The sequence below is a fragment of the Pempheris klunzingeri genome, chromosome 11 (genome assembly GCF_042242105.1).
Source record: "Pempheris klunzingeri isolate RE-2024b chromosome 11, fPemKlu1.hap1, whole genome shotgun sequence".
In the NCBI taxonomy this organism is placed as follows: domain Eukaryota; kingdom Metazoa; phylum Chordata; class Actinopteri; order Acropomatiformes; family Pempheridae; genus Pempheris; species Pempheris klunzingeri.
This window is the reverse complement of record NC_092022.1, coordinates 17,044,027-17,057,275: the sequence shown is the minus strand read 5'-3', so window position 1 is coordinate 17,057,275 and position 13,249 is coordinate 17,044,027.

Here is a 13,249-nt window from a genome sequence, read left to right as displayed (position 1 = left end):
TGCACTTCCATCAAATTTGGGAACTCTCGAGGGCCAGTTTCAAACTAGACTAAGACTCTACAGGCATGCTCGCCTCTCTGTGAGGCCGTACTTAGGTACAGCAGTGCTTTGAGGTAAATGCTAACACCACCATGCTAACACACTCACAGTGTCAACATTGCTAACATGCAAGCACGTTTACCGTCTTAGTTTAGTTTAGCATGATAGCTTTTGCTAATTAGCAGTAAAAACAAAATACTGCTTAGCCTGAGAGGATTATTAAGGTTTTTTATTTGCAGTCAGAGGATCACCAAAGTTATTAGAATTTATCATTCTGGGGACCTTGAATATCTGTAGCAAAGTTCACAGTGATCATTCCCTCCATGTCAAACTCATGGTGGCGTTAGAGGAAAAGTCCCTTGCAAGCCTGATATTTCCATAAGCTTTGTACCTTAATGTTGTCCTTAAATCCCTGAACTTTAATAGTCTGCCTGCTCTGCCTGCTCTGCTCATTCCAGTCATGACAGCACCACCAGCTGCGCTACAAACACTGGATCCTATGCTTCCCTTAATTTAGTCTGACAGTGTCTTTCCACTACACCTTAACATTGTTGGATAATGACCACGATTTTAAAACTCCATGCCCACAGTCTGTAAGGCAGTTTGTATTCTCCAGGAACCAAACTGAGATAACCCTGATGACATAATGAGGGGTTACTTTCTCAGACGTGACAAAGCTCCTCCAGAGTCACAGAGAACATTAGGTACCCAACTTTCACAGGCTGAGTAGTTCTCTCCATGATGAGTAAATTGATTCATGTATAAAATCATTGAGCTTCCCTTTCAACTGCTTACGAATCACTTATTATGTATGCATGCATTAATAGTAAGCCATTAATATCATTTGAGAGCCCGTGAAGTTGAGTATTAGTTTGGCTGGTGTAAATTCTCCTCCAGCATTGCTTTGTCTTTTTAGCCGGCATTTTATCCAGGTCCTCCTACCTGAGTTTGAGAGTTTGAACACCTACCTTCTGGAAAGGAGCTGCAGAGAATCCATGCAACTTATTAACATTTACATCTGGCGCCTTGACAAGTAATTAAAAGGCGAGAAACCCATTGCCCTTTATTAATGACTTAATAACATTTATACTTGATGGCTAATTAGAAAGTATGTCATTTATCATGTATTAATAACAGCAGCAGGTCTCTGTGTCCCTGATATTTCTACCAATTAGCCTTTGTACTACTGAGTAAGTTTGCAGAGGTTTGTGGGGACATAAATTACATCAGTTCTTTGCTGTTTCGGAGTCAAACAGGTTCTATTTGCAGCCTTAGTTAAAGAGGTTTCTTAATGCAAAGGAGAGCCACAGCTTCTGTAAGCATGTGCTAACATGTAATTAAGCACACACACATACAAACACGCCACGAAAAACACACACACACCCACAAATACATGCACTATGACTGTCGCACATAGGGGGGTTAATAGGCACTTAGCATCATGGATTCTTGGAGGTCCTGACTTCCCCTTCCCTAATAAGAGGCTTCTAACGGCCAATTACATCACACTTCAGCTGGAGGAAGCTGCTCCAGTCCAACCGCTAATGTCATGGAGAACTCTTTGCAGACTACATAAGGAGGTAGAGACGTAATATGATATGATTCATGACCTGCTCTGCTTCCATTCTGGTGCTGTGGTCATCTATGTTCTCTGAGATGATTAATATATTCATATGCCGGCACCGTTTCACAGGAAATCTATTTAAACATCGTTTTTGCATCAGACGTCACTACTGTGTTTAGAACTGGGAGCACCACAGGTCAGCCATATCCTTTTACAGCTCATATGCCTACTGACATTTCTTGTTGAGATGTGAGAGAGGATTTTCCCTGTCACTGCATGTGCCAACACCTCATCCACTGTAGAGTACATCACTGTAAATCTCCAAAGGTTCCTTATCTTTGCCTCATTGGCAAGTCAATATTGGCATCTGCTGGTGAACATTGTGTATTACACTTTAGCTCACACTTGAGCACCTGCTGAGCACAGTTAACTACACAGGCTCAATGACACCTTCAACAAATCTCACACATTTGTGACACACAAAAAGGACTTTTCCATTTCAATCATTGAAATGTCATAAATAATAAATCATTAATACTTGATGTAAACCACAGGAAACTCATATTTTTCAGACTTGTTTTTTTTGTCCAACAACAGATCAAGTTTGTGCCTCTGATCAGATGTTAAAACTGAAACACAATCATAATCGCATTTCAAATGTCTATTTCAGGTTTGAGATACTCCCAGTTTTAATTCATTCAGGTGAACTAAAGGGGATTTCCAGTGACTGTTAGACAGTCTGTGTGTGTGTGTGTGTGTGTGTGTGTGTGTGTGTGTGTGTGTGTGTGTGTGTGTGTGTGTGTGTGTGTGTGCATGAGTGTGTGTGTGTGTGTGTGTGCATGAGTGTGCATGCGGTCATGTGTGTGTGAGTGTGTTGTGCCTGTTGCTGGCTTCCTTTTTGAAACTGTGTTGTCTCAATTTTCTGCAGCACAGTCTCTGATGTGGCTTGTGAGTCATACTGTGGTAAATACACACACTTGCGCATGCACACATGCATGCACACACACATAAAGACAATAAATGTCACAGACACATGTAGCCACATCTATGCACACACTATTCATGGTCACATTAGTTAGTATTCCCTTTGCCTTTGTGTTACACTTTGGTTGAGCAATACACTGTAAGGCTGCTGACACAAGCTGCTGGATTTTCTCGGGTGAGCCATACACAGCTAAGCCTCAGTGACAGACAGAAAAAAAAGTTCACATCTTCACATCACATCTTCACAGCCGCACCAGACAGTAAAGTCAGAGCCCTCAAACTTTATTAAAAATATCACATTGTGCTGTATGGGGATATTCTGGGGGTCACCATGGCAACAGACATCCAAGTGCCAAATGCATGAATGTGCACACCTGCCTGCCAGTGTTCAAACTTGTGCCTCTGAGCCAGCAGACAGCATCTAGGTGCTGTTTGCTAAATGTGGCAGGACAGAGAGGCGACAGTAGCAGTGCCTTTGTTCTCAGAGCGAGGAGCACACAGCTCTGTCAAGGTGTTAATTAGCCATTGTGAGACAAGAAAGTTGTTAGGATTGCGCTTGCTTCAGCTGTGAGATGCACAACCTTTTGTGTGAAATAGCTTTGTCTTGCCATACTTTGTAAAGAATGCAACATAGTGAGTGACAGCTTCCTTGAAAATAAATACAGCCACCACATTCAATACCGTTACAGTGCATCTACCTGTTATGCTATCTGTGTTTTGTCTTACAGGTGCTCTGGATATGTATTTTCTACTCCATGGTTCACTCAGTTAGGTTTCAAATTTGAAACTGTCACAGCTCTTTGATTGTGTTATGCGTCTCTGCGGATGAACTGTGAAAGTGTGCTAGGATCAGTTTTGGGTTAACATGATGGTTTGTGATGTCAGTTTTGCAAGTGTGTGCAGTGTTTTTCAGTGTCTAAATGAGATCTAGTGACTCATGTGGAGAAAACGGGCTGCTTGGACTGTGTGACTGACAGTATCGGTTTGACTCGTAATGCTGAGCCTTGCCACTGATATACGGCAGTGAACTTAGTGTTTTCTTGTGGATATTAGTCATTCTCAGATGAAAAAGCAAACCGCACAGCAAAATGATTTGGGTGACCTGTAAATATAAAGGCCGACTATATTTTGTGTTTCCTGTCCGTGAAAATGTCAGATCTTATGTGTGAAATATTATATATTTTGTGAGTCAACACAACAGAAACCACATATACATGTGTAACAAAACTGTGAATGCTGCATGCTACCATGAAAGCAATTTCCTATGAATATTTCAATCTATTTATTAGATACCAATGACGAAATATTTGTTGTGTGGTACTATAATAAAAAGATGAAAAGCATGCCAATATGTCACCCTTTTAAATCACTCCATTATTAATGTCTCAGATTGTCTCCCTGGAGTTTGTGTGTATAATAGTTCATGTTTGGAAATAAAATAGCGTTCGGATGTTTCTGTGTGCATGCACATGTGTGTGTGTGTGTGTGTGTGTGTGCGTGAATATATGCATGAGTATGTGAGTCACGCACCACTATCCAGCCCCCTGGGCTTCGAGTTCTGATGCCCATCTTTCAGCTCCTCTACTGCACACTGAACCCAGTGAACCTTCTGCTGTTTACACTCTCCCCCTCCTCCTGCTCGCTCTGTCTCTATTTATCTCTCTCACACACTCTCATGCTCATCTATTCTCCCTCCGTCTCTCTCTTACTTTTTCTCTCCATCTCCCTCCAGCCCCCTACAGTACATCTCTCTTTCTCACGCACTCACACTCTCTTGTGTTCTTAGTCTTTTCTCTCGCAACCCTTCCTCCATCTTCCTTTATAACTGTGCCTCTGTGTACCTACCTCTGCAGATCAAGACTTATTCAGACTCAGACAGTCTCTAACTATACGGTTCAGACAGACACTCAGGGTCTCTCTGTGGTAGGGTTGTCTCTCTTAGTGTATAGATGTGCGGACAGAGAAAGAGGCAGACAGAGTGAGAGGAGGCGACAGAGGGAGGACTGGAATGAGGGATGCAAATGGAAAGAGAAGGATGCTGGTACTTTTCAGACATTCAAGCATTGTACTCGTGGTGAAGCTGAAGATGGAATCACCATAGATATCATTCTCGTTTCCAACCTCCACCTTCTCCTCACTGCTGTCTTCCTCCTCCACATCCTCATCATCTCCCTGCCATCATCGCCGTCAACGTCCTTCCAAACGCAAACACACTCATTCCATCAGGTTGCAGAAAGTCGAACAGCTGCTGTGTTGTCAGCCCTCTGCTGCCCACACTGAGCCCCTTCTGTCAGCTACAACTTTTTTCCAACAGCAGACTGCTAACAATGTGGCTCTTTTATTTGTTTGTGTGCATGTCTGTGTCAGCAAAACTCCTTTTTTCATGAATGACAATGTGTGTGTGAGTGAGTGTGAGTGTGCGTGTGGGCATAGTGTGCCTGGGATAGTAAGGGAGGAAGACATAGGAGAGGGAAGGGGGCAATGCACTCATGTCAGCTCTTCCAGGAAGTGGGAAGCACCGTTTTAAGTCTCTGGCTGACATAACTTTACCACATCACCCCCCCAAAAAATACGTCATCTTTGGACCCTGAGCTGAATTGCTTTGCTTGCACTTCTGTGGAGCATTGTGGAACCGAAACACACTATTAATAATCCTGGTTAAGTGTGAGCGAGTGAGTGAGCGAGTGAGTGAATGAGTGAGCGAGTGAGTGTGCGTGTGTGTTGGACGCAGCTTGAGAGTCCATTGAGCTGTGTAGAGGAGGTGAGCGGAATGCGCATCACATGGCGTGCACCTCAAAAGAGCACATCTCACTGCGGCAGAGAACAGTTTGTCTCTGTGCGTGAGGCTTTGCATGTGTGTTTCAAAAGTGTGTGAATGTGTGCAAGGTACAGTATGTAGCGTGTGCCCCCATGTGTCCGTGTGTGTGAGATTGCTATTATGGGAAATTATGCACTCACCAAGTCACAGGTTTCATTTCCACGCAGCAACCCAACTGTTTCACCGCCTCACAGGCTTCAATCGCACATCAAAACAACATGCCTGTTGCTTGTTCATGAATGATGCTTGGTTCTTGGTCTTAAATGATACGGGAAAGAAAATAAATAAAAAGGATTGATTTAATTTTTTTCACACTGTCAGGCCCTTTTTTTCCTAGGCAGCCTTCTTGGCTGTGCTTCTTCACTTGGAGGCACACGTTGGGAACCCCAGGCCTGGTCATGGATAGCATAGATACACTGTAAATGGCTAATCAGGTATCAAACCAACGGAGAAGAAAAAGCGCCTCCACTCCGTGTCTCATTCATTATTCACAGCCAGCAAATGAAGTTGGTACAGTGGGAGCAATCAATTATAGATGAGAGAAGGTAGGAGGGAAAGAGAGTGAGAGATGAAGGGGATAGAGAGAGGCCTACGTTGCTTGCAGCAGAACTTTAGCATGTCAGTGAACATCACAGTGGCATTCGGCAACCTGCATGCACACAGCTACTCAGGTAATGGACTCTCAAGGCCCAGAACTCTGCGTGGAGAGCCTTAGAGAGAGAAGTGTGCATGCACCTTTCACATCACACCAATGGCATGACTCAGTATGCTAACTTTGTCGTTCCATGGTTGGCTTGTGTGTGCACTGGTGTTTTTCTATGGCTCACTGCACTGTCAGAGTCATAGTGAAACTGCATTTGGTCTTTTCACAAATGTCGTGCAACAGTCACAGCGTCCCCTCAATAGGTTAGAGTTAGCTTCGCAAGCAGGATATAAAATTGGTCCAGCTCTAGCATTGTAGAATTAACACATTTGCAGTCTTTGATCTCTTCTGTCTTTGAGTCACATGGTTCTTTTGTATGTCCTATTCACTCCTAACTGCATTAAATGTTACACACACACCAGACCACACACAGATTTTCTGAGATAATTTAGCAGAGGCTTAAAAAGCTTTTTCATCGCCATTCTTGCTGTTGATTGTATCTTCTTCAGTATATGCAATTGTGATTTATAGAAATTGTTAAATGTGCCATCAGCAGTTCTCTCTGATTGATCCTTTTTACTTTTCATACCATATTCTTTCACATTTTCACATTTGTCATAATTTTATCCTGATGAAACTAAGAGCAAAGCACTAGCTTTGATCGCATATTGAATTTTTTGGACTTTCCTGGACAATCAGACAGGCACATTACCTCAAGCTGGTGTTCTTCTGCACAAGTCAGCCATAGTGGCAGTTTCACAACTCCAACCTGTGGCACTTAAACACTCATTTGCATTCGTTATGGGACTGTCCCATACGTGCACATGCAGACATTTGCGATAACATACACCACTGAATTCAGCAGTAGTAGGGAAGAGGTCTCTAGTTTCTGTGTTTTCTCTACATCTGCCAACAGCTTTAAATGAAGCCGTTTTCAATAAGCCTCAGTTGTTGTGATTGGAAAGCCAAACTGTGAAGTTGTAAAGTGTCTGTTGGAATATTTGTATCAATCTCCCTGTCACCTCACTATTCGTTAAATGTCAGATATTGGCTTCTGGAAAATGCTCTGTTTGTGCCGTCTGTATTTGGTGTTTGTGTGTTAGTGTGTGTGTTAGTGTGTGTGTGGGCAGAGAGGCTGTTTGATGTGAGTCAGATCCAAACCCAGGCTGGTTTCTCTCACATGTGTGTGGGACGCATCCAGATGGCTCTGCAGGACTGCACAAATGTCACTCTGATAATGAGACAACAGGGCCTGTTGAAACACAGGTAGCAGGGCTGTGGTGCATGCTTTTACACACACACACACACACACACGCACACACACAGAGAGATGGGGAGAAAGACAGACAAAGAAAGAGGAAGGGTGGCCACCCTGAATGCAAAAACAAACAAAAAAAACACAAATAGCAAATACAACGAAGCATTATATTTCTAAAAAATAAATGAATGGCTTAACAATGTTTGCAAACATGTTCATGTGCCGCGTTCTTAAAGATCCACAGAGAAAGGTCTTTATCTCCCAGGCTGACTACCGGCTGATATGATGAATGCAATAGTATTTATTCACTGACCTGTGCTAAATGACAACTTCACCTCCGTCCCTCTTAGTCCTTGGGGGTCATAGCAGGTCGCTGCTCAGTTGCCATGGGAACAGGAGACACGAAAGGAAAATTCTCCTGAGCACTAAACAGTGACACCTTATGCCGTCTCCGACAGACTCGGTTGAGTTGCACATACAAGTGTGAAAGCAGGAGTGAGAAGTTGTTGTTTATTTAATTTTCTTACGAGTCACAAGAGTGGCCTGTCAGCCCCACTCTTTTTCACACTCTCTCTTTCTCTTTCTCTCTCCTGCATAAAAACCCATTTTCGCACATACCCTTGTGGACATTTGCTCACACATATTTTCCTTGTCTGTATTACTCCACTCAGTAGTTCTCTCACACAATATATTCCTGTTATTTTGAACAGCAAAGCACAGGTGCAACCTTGTCTGCGTGTGCAAGTGAGATAGTATCTGTTATTCCAGCTCTCCAACTGTTGTGACCTAATGTAACTATTGCACCTACATTGTCAACCCTCCAACAGCTCAGTCTGCCTCATGAGGTTACTGCACCTGTTTGTCGAACACGCACACAAACACACTTTATATATCAGCCCACAGTCGCAAATACTAATCCACTGACACCATTATGATCCAAGGCTCATGGCATGTGTGTGTGCATGTGGAGTGGGTGGCGTTGCTGCTGTATCAAACACTGTCCACTGCTGGCAGCAAATTTCCTCTGAGGTGATCTGTTATAGTGACAGGGCAGCAAGTATTTTTAGCCAGAGAGAAAGGACAAATAATGAAGCAGGAAAGACAGAGGGAGACAACAAGGGGACGAGAGAGGGAGAGAGAGAGAGAGAGAAATGGGGGGAGTGAAATCTGAGGGTAAACCAAAACCACCTGGATGTTGCTGACTTGCTGCTTTTCTGTTTAGAGCACAGTCTATATACATCACATTACACATGCACACTCACGTACCCACACATACCTCATGGTCATGGACACATCTAAACACATGCATAAAAACAGAGACGCACTGATTGTGACAGCTAAGATGCTGCCAAAAGATTACAGGGTAAATCTGATGTATTAGGACGAGGGTCAGTGCTTTTACTCATTACTCACTCACCCAAAATGCTATTCAGGAACAATGTGTCCAGCTGTGGTAGCAGTAGGTCAAATCTGAACCAGAAAGTTGGCCTGTGAACTGCTGTGGTTGTTTACAACGAGGACTGAAACAATTAGTGGATTAATCAATTAATTGATCTCCAGAAGATGGTAAAAAAGAGAAGAAAAAAAAAAAGAAACCGTAAATAAACAGCAACTGTTATTTAAAACAATTCTTCAAACCAAAGTAGTAAAAAGAAAATGCTACACATTCTCTAGTCTCAGGTTCTCCAGTGTGAGGAAGTGCTGCCTTTCAGTACATGCTGTATGTGGTACTTTATTGAATGTCTTGTAGTTTTGGACTGTTGGTTTGGGCTTTGAGAAATAATGATTGGTATTTTTCACTATTTTCATCAAGGACTAAACAATTAATCAAAAAATAATTAATTGATAATAAAAAATAATTGCCATCTGCACTTCTATCAACTTCTATGGTTTGGGCAGTAATTTCACCATTCCCCTTCTTTCTCTGTCTGCAAATCTGTTGTTTAGTTAAAATCTGTCTGATCATGACTTAGTGATGCTGCTGCATTCCCAGATCTCTGCAATTAGCTTTGCAAGTGCATTCAAATTGTGATAAACCAGAATTATCCTTCAGGTTGGGTAAAGTGGATAAGTAAAGTGGAATGAGTGTCAGCACTCACAAAGCATTTACGGAGGAGTGAAGTTATACAAATAAAAGGACAAAGACTTCCTGTTTTTACTTCTCCTTTCTCTCAATGGAATTCTTATAAAAGTAAGACTTTGGTTTTTGGCTCCGTCGTCGCGGCAGCAGGCAGCTCAAAGTGGCGGCTAAAACAATATAAAGTGCTCAGAGTGGTGGTCGGGACATTCTGGTTTGCACACGCAAGTCGTGAGGCCTCTGTGTAGCACAATGTCCTCTCTCTCTCTCTCTCTCACACACACACACACACAAACACACACACACACTCTCTCTCTCTCTCTCTCGCTGATTTGTTCCCTGAGTCAGCACTCTGCCTCAGCTCCAGTTTCTCTACCCCAGCCCGCCTCTGCCCGCCTGCCTGCAGGACACTATTAGGACATCACTGTGTGTGTGTGTGTGTGTGTGTGTGTGTGTGTGTGTGTGTGTGTGTGTCTTTGTGGGAGAGAGCTACTGTTGCATTTACGTGGTCAGGTCCTTTCACCATCTTATGCAATACGATATTTTTCACTTTGCGAGTAACCCTGGATATTTCTGTCTGCTTCACCGAATCAGCTATTGTACCAGTGCACCATAAAAGATGCACGTCTCCTCTCGCTTCCAAAACACTCCCAATGGGTTTTGCATGTTGTAGTGAGTGTGTGTGTGTGTGTGTGTGTGTGTGTGTGTGTGTGTGTGTGTGTGCCTGTGTGTGCCTGTGTGTGTGTGATCTGCCGGATACTACTAGTTCTGCTAACATGGCCCAAAAATAGCAAACTGGAGAGGTGTGAAGTAGAAAAGGAAAGGGCACTTTTGTAGAGGAGTAACTGACACGGGGTGAGTCACTTACACACACACACACACTCATGTAGGGTGCCTATCCAAACACAAACATCCATACACATGCATGTACAGTATATACAAAAGCACATAACACACACACAGTTGTGAAATTGTCTTTGTCCCTTCTGAGTGTGTGTGTGTGTGTGTGTGCGGTTATGATGGCAGGAGTCACGGGTTTGCGTCACACCGCCATGTGATTGGCTCTTCTTCTCTTCTTCTCAGTTTGTGTGATTCCATTTGTCCGCAAAGATTCCCCATCACTGGCTTCAGGTGCTGCTACACTCTGTGCCTTCATAAGCTCAGTTACCATTTTTTCTCAATGGACAGAGTCCTCTATCAAGCCTGTCCAGTCTTGTGAGCTTTCTGGGCCACCGTAGAATCTGAAACAGAGAGGTGCTGAATTTCCTCGGGCCACCTGATTTAAGGGTCAGCGGGGTCAAGTTTCACAAGAGACCCTGACACCTCTTCTGCGTATTAGAAGCTTGTCAAGGTGTGTTTGACTGTGTGACGGCCTGTCTTATAATTTGTTTATGCCCTTTTACACACAACATCACATTGACTGCATCACTGATAGTGACACACCTCACAACATATTCTTAACTTATAATGAATATTAAAATGTTGCTGGCATTGTGTGTTCATTTCACATGTTGACAACCGCCAGATATCCATCCTTTGAGGATCAAGTTTTGTCCGCTGCTGAATTTGTTGTATATTGATAATGTGCTTCGTCATTACTGCCTCACTGGGTCAGCACTATCATCAATTAACCTGAAGAAGCACAGGGTTATAATGGCACCATTTAATTTCACTCCCAGTTTATACAGAGTCATGTTTTTTCCAGTTCTATTTACACCAGTGCTCATAGGATGTTATAGTGTGAATGCAGAAGTGAGAATGGGAGAGAGAGAAGGAGAGAGGAAATGATACTAAGACGTTTGGCCTGTGCAGTGCCCAATGATCACAAGAGCAAAAGATGCACGCATATGAACATGTGATCTCTCGATATGTGCTGCAGTCAGACCCTCCCACTCTCTCTGGTTGTTTGATCACAATCTCCCTCCCACTCCTGGGCTCCAGTCAAACAGAAACTTTGAAAAGATAATGCTCACTCGAAACGAAATCAGCGATGACCTTAGTTGAAATAACTTAGATATCTAATTTTTTTATGTTCAGCGAAATCGTTCAGCCGACAGATCAAAAAGGGATCTCTATGGTTTGAAGCACCTATAGACATTTAACGCCTGCGTATGAGATGACTCAAAAATCTAAAAGCAGATGTAATAGCTTACAATAGCTCTGACTATGATTATTACTCAGCTAGCAAAATATGATCTCTGAAGTTTATAAGCACTAATGCAGCTGTGATCGTGGCTCTGACACTTTTACTTGAGTGAAACGGATCAGCTGCTCTGATTTTTAATGACTTGAATGAATGAAATACAGTTCTACCGAGATTAAATGTTGGCAGAATTTTCTACAGAGGCCCACTTTGAGCTTTGAAAGTTTTGACTCATTAATTACATTAATTTGTTACCTTCAAAGCTGGGCGACCAGCATAAACCTGCTGTAAGCCACATTTTTTATGCATGAATTAGTGGCTTGATTTATGGTCAATAGCATTTAATGTATCCAATAGACCCAGAACTTATTATATTATTTTTAACCAAAAATACATTTTGAAAAATAATAAAAATCGTTATATGTATGTATGAGTAGCTGAGCAGAGGATTCATTGGCCTCTAAGAAGCAATGTTTCATGCACTTGTGATCATTACCATGCCCAGGATTCCCAACTGACTCAGCTAAAAGGACAATGAAGCAAATCGAAGAAACATGACAATTTTAATAGTAAAATGTGGCTCGATCCAGCAGGGAGGACTGTGATCACAGGCACAGTCTCACTTCACTTTCATCTCAGCAGGTGCAGGTTGTAGATTCCAACTCCCTCTGACATTGTACCGTAGAGAGATCCCAGCCATGTAAGCTGCTCATGTGACCTGGCCTGTCGTGACACTTCCAGCTCTGGACCTGAGTCAAATGTCTTACCCATGATGACAAAGCCAAAAGATAGTGGGAGCACTCACCCTGGTCTAGTTTAAGGCATCAAACTACATATTTGTCGGCAAGTTAGAACATTGAGATATTAATCATATGCGTGAAGTTAGTTCAGACGAGGCTGAACATGGTTTAACTCTAATTAACACTTTAATAATAATCTAATCAAACAGAAAATTATAATTGTACAAAATGTAATGTCTTTTCTGCAACTTTCAATTCTAAAAAGTTCTCATGGTTGTGTCAGTGAAATAAATGAAGACTCCCATGAGGGTTTATGCCAGGTCATATGTGATGGGAACTGGGGCACGGAGTACAGTACATAAAGCAAATGACTTATTGCTGCATTACGCAGGACATCCCCATACCTCACAATGGTTTCACAACAAGATATGTGAGTGGTCTTTCTGGTTTCATGCTTGAAATAAAAGCACATGATGCCACCGCATGCTGATCATGACCAAGTGGTTAAACTAAAAGAGAACTGGGTCCTTATGACTGTGATGAAATCCTCGCTGTGTCAGATTTGACCGGCTGGTGTTACACTTCAACTTGAAATGTCAATACTTAGTGATTACGTTTAGCTCCCTCACCTACAGTACTGTGTGCGCGCCAAGCACACCTTTCCCATCATCCCCGTGGGCTGCGATTGGCTGATGGGCTAAGAGGCTGAGGTGTTGCAGCAAATAGCACAAGCCGTGGGCTGGTCCACTCTGCAGCTCGAGGGAGGTTAATGAGTGAAGCCGCTGGGCTATCAGCCAAACATGAGCAGCAATGCTAAGGCTCCCACAATGAGCCTGACTGTATTACCACTGAGCTCTGTCTAATTATACACTCCCAGAGAGGGAGAGAGTGAGAGGGAGAGCATATTAGGCAGGGGAAAGAAAAAGTTATCAAATGTCACCGTGTGTCAGGGAGACTTTCTAAGAGGTATGAGTGAAGATTGA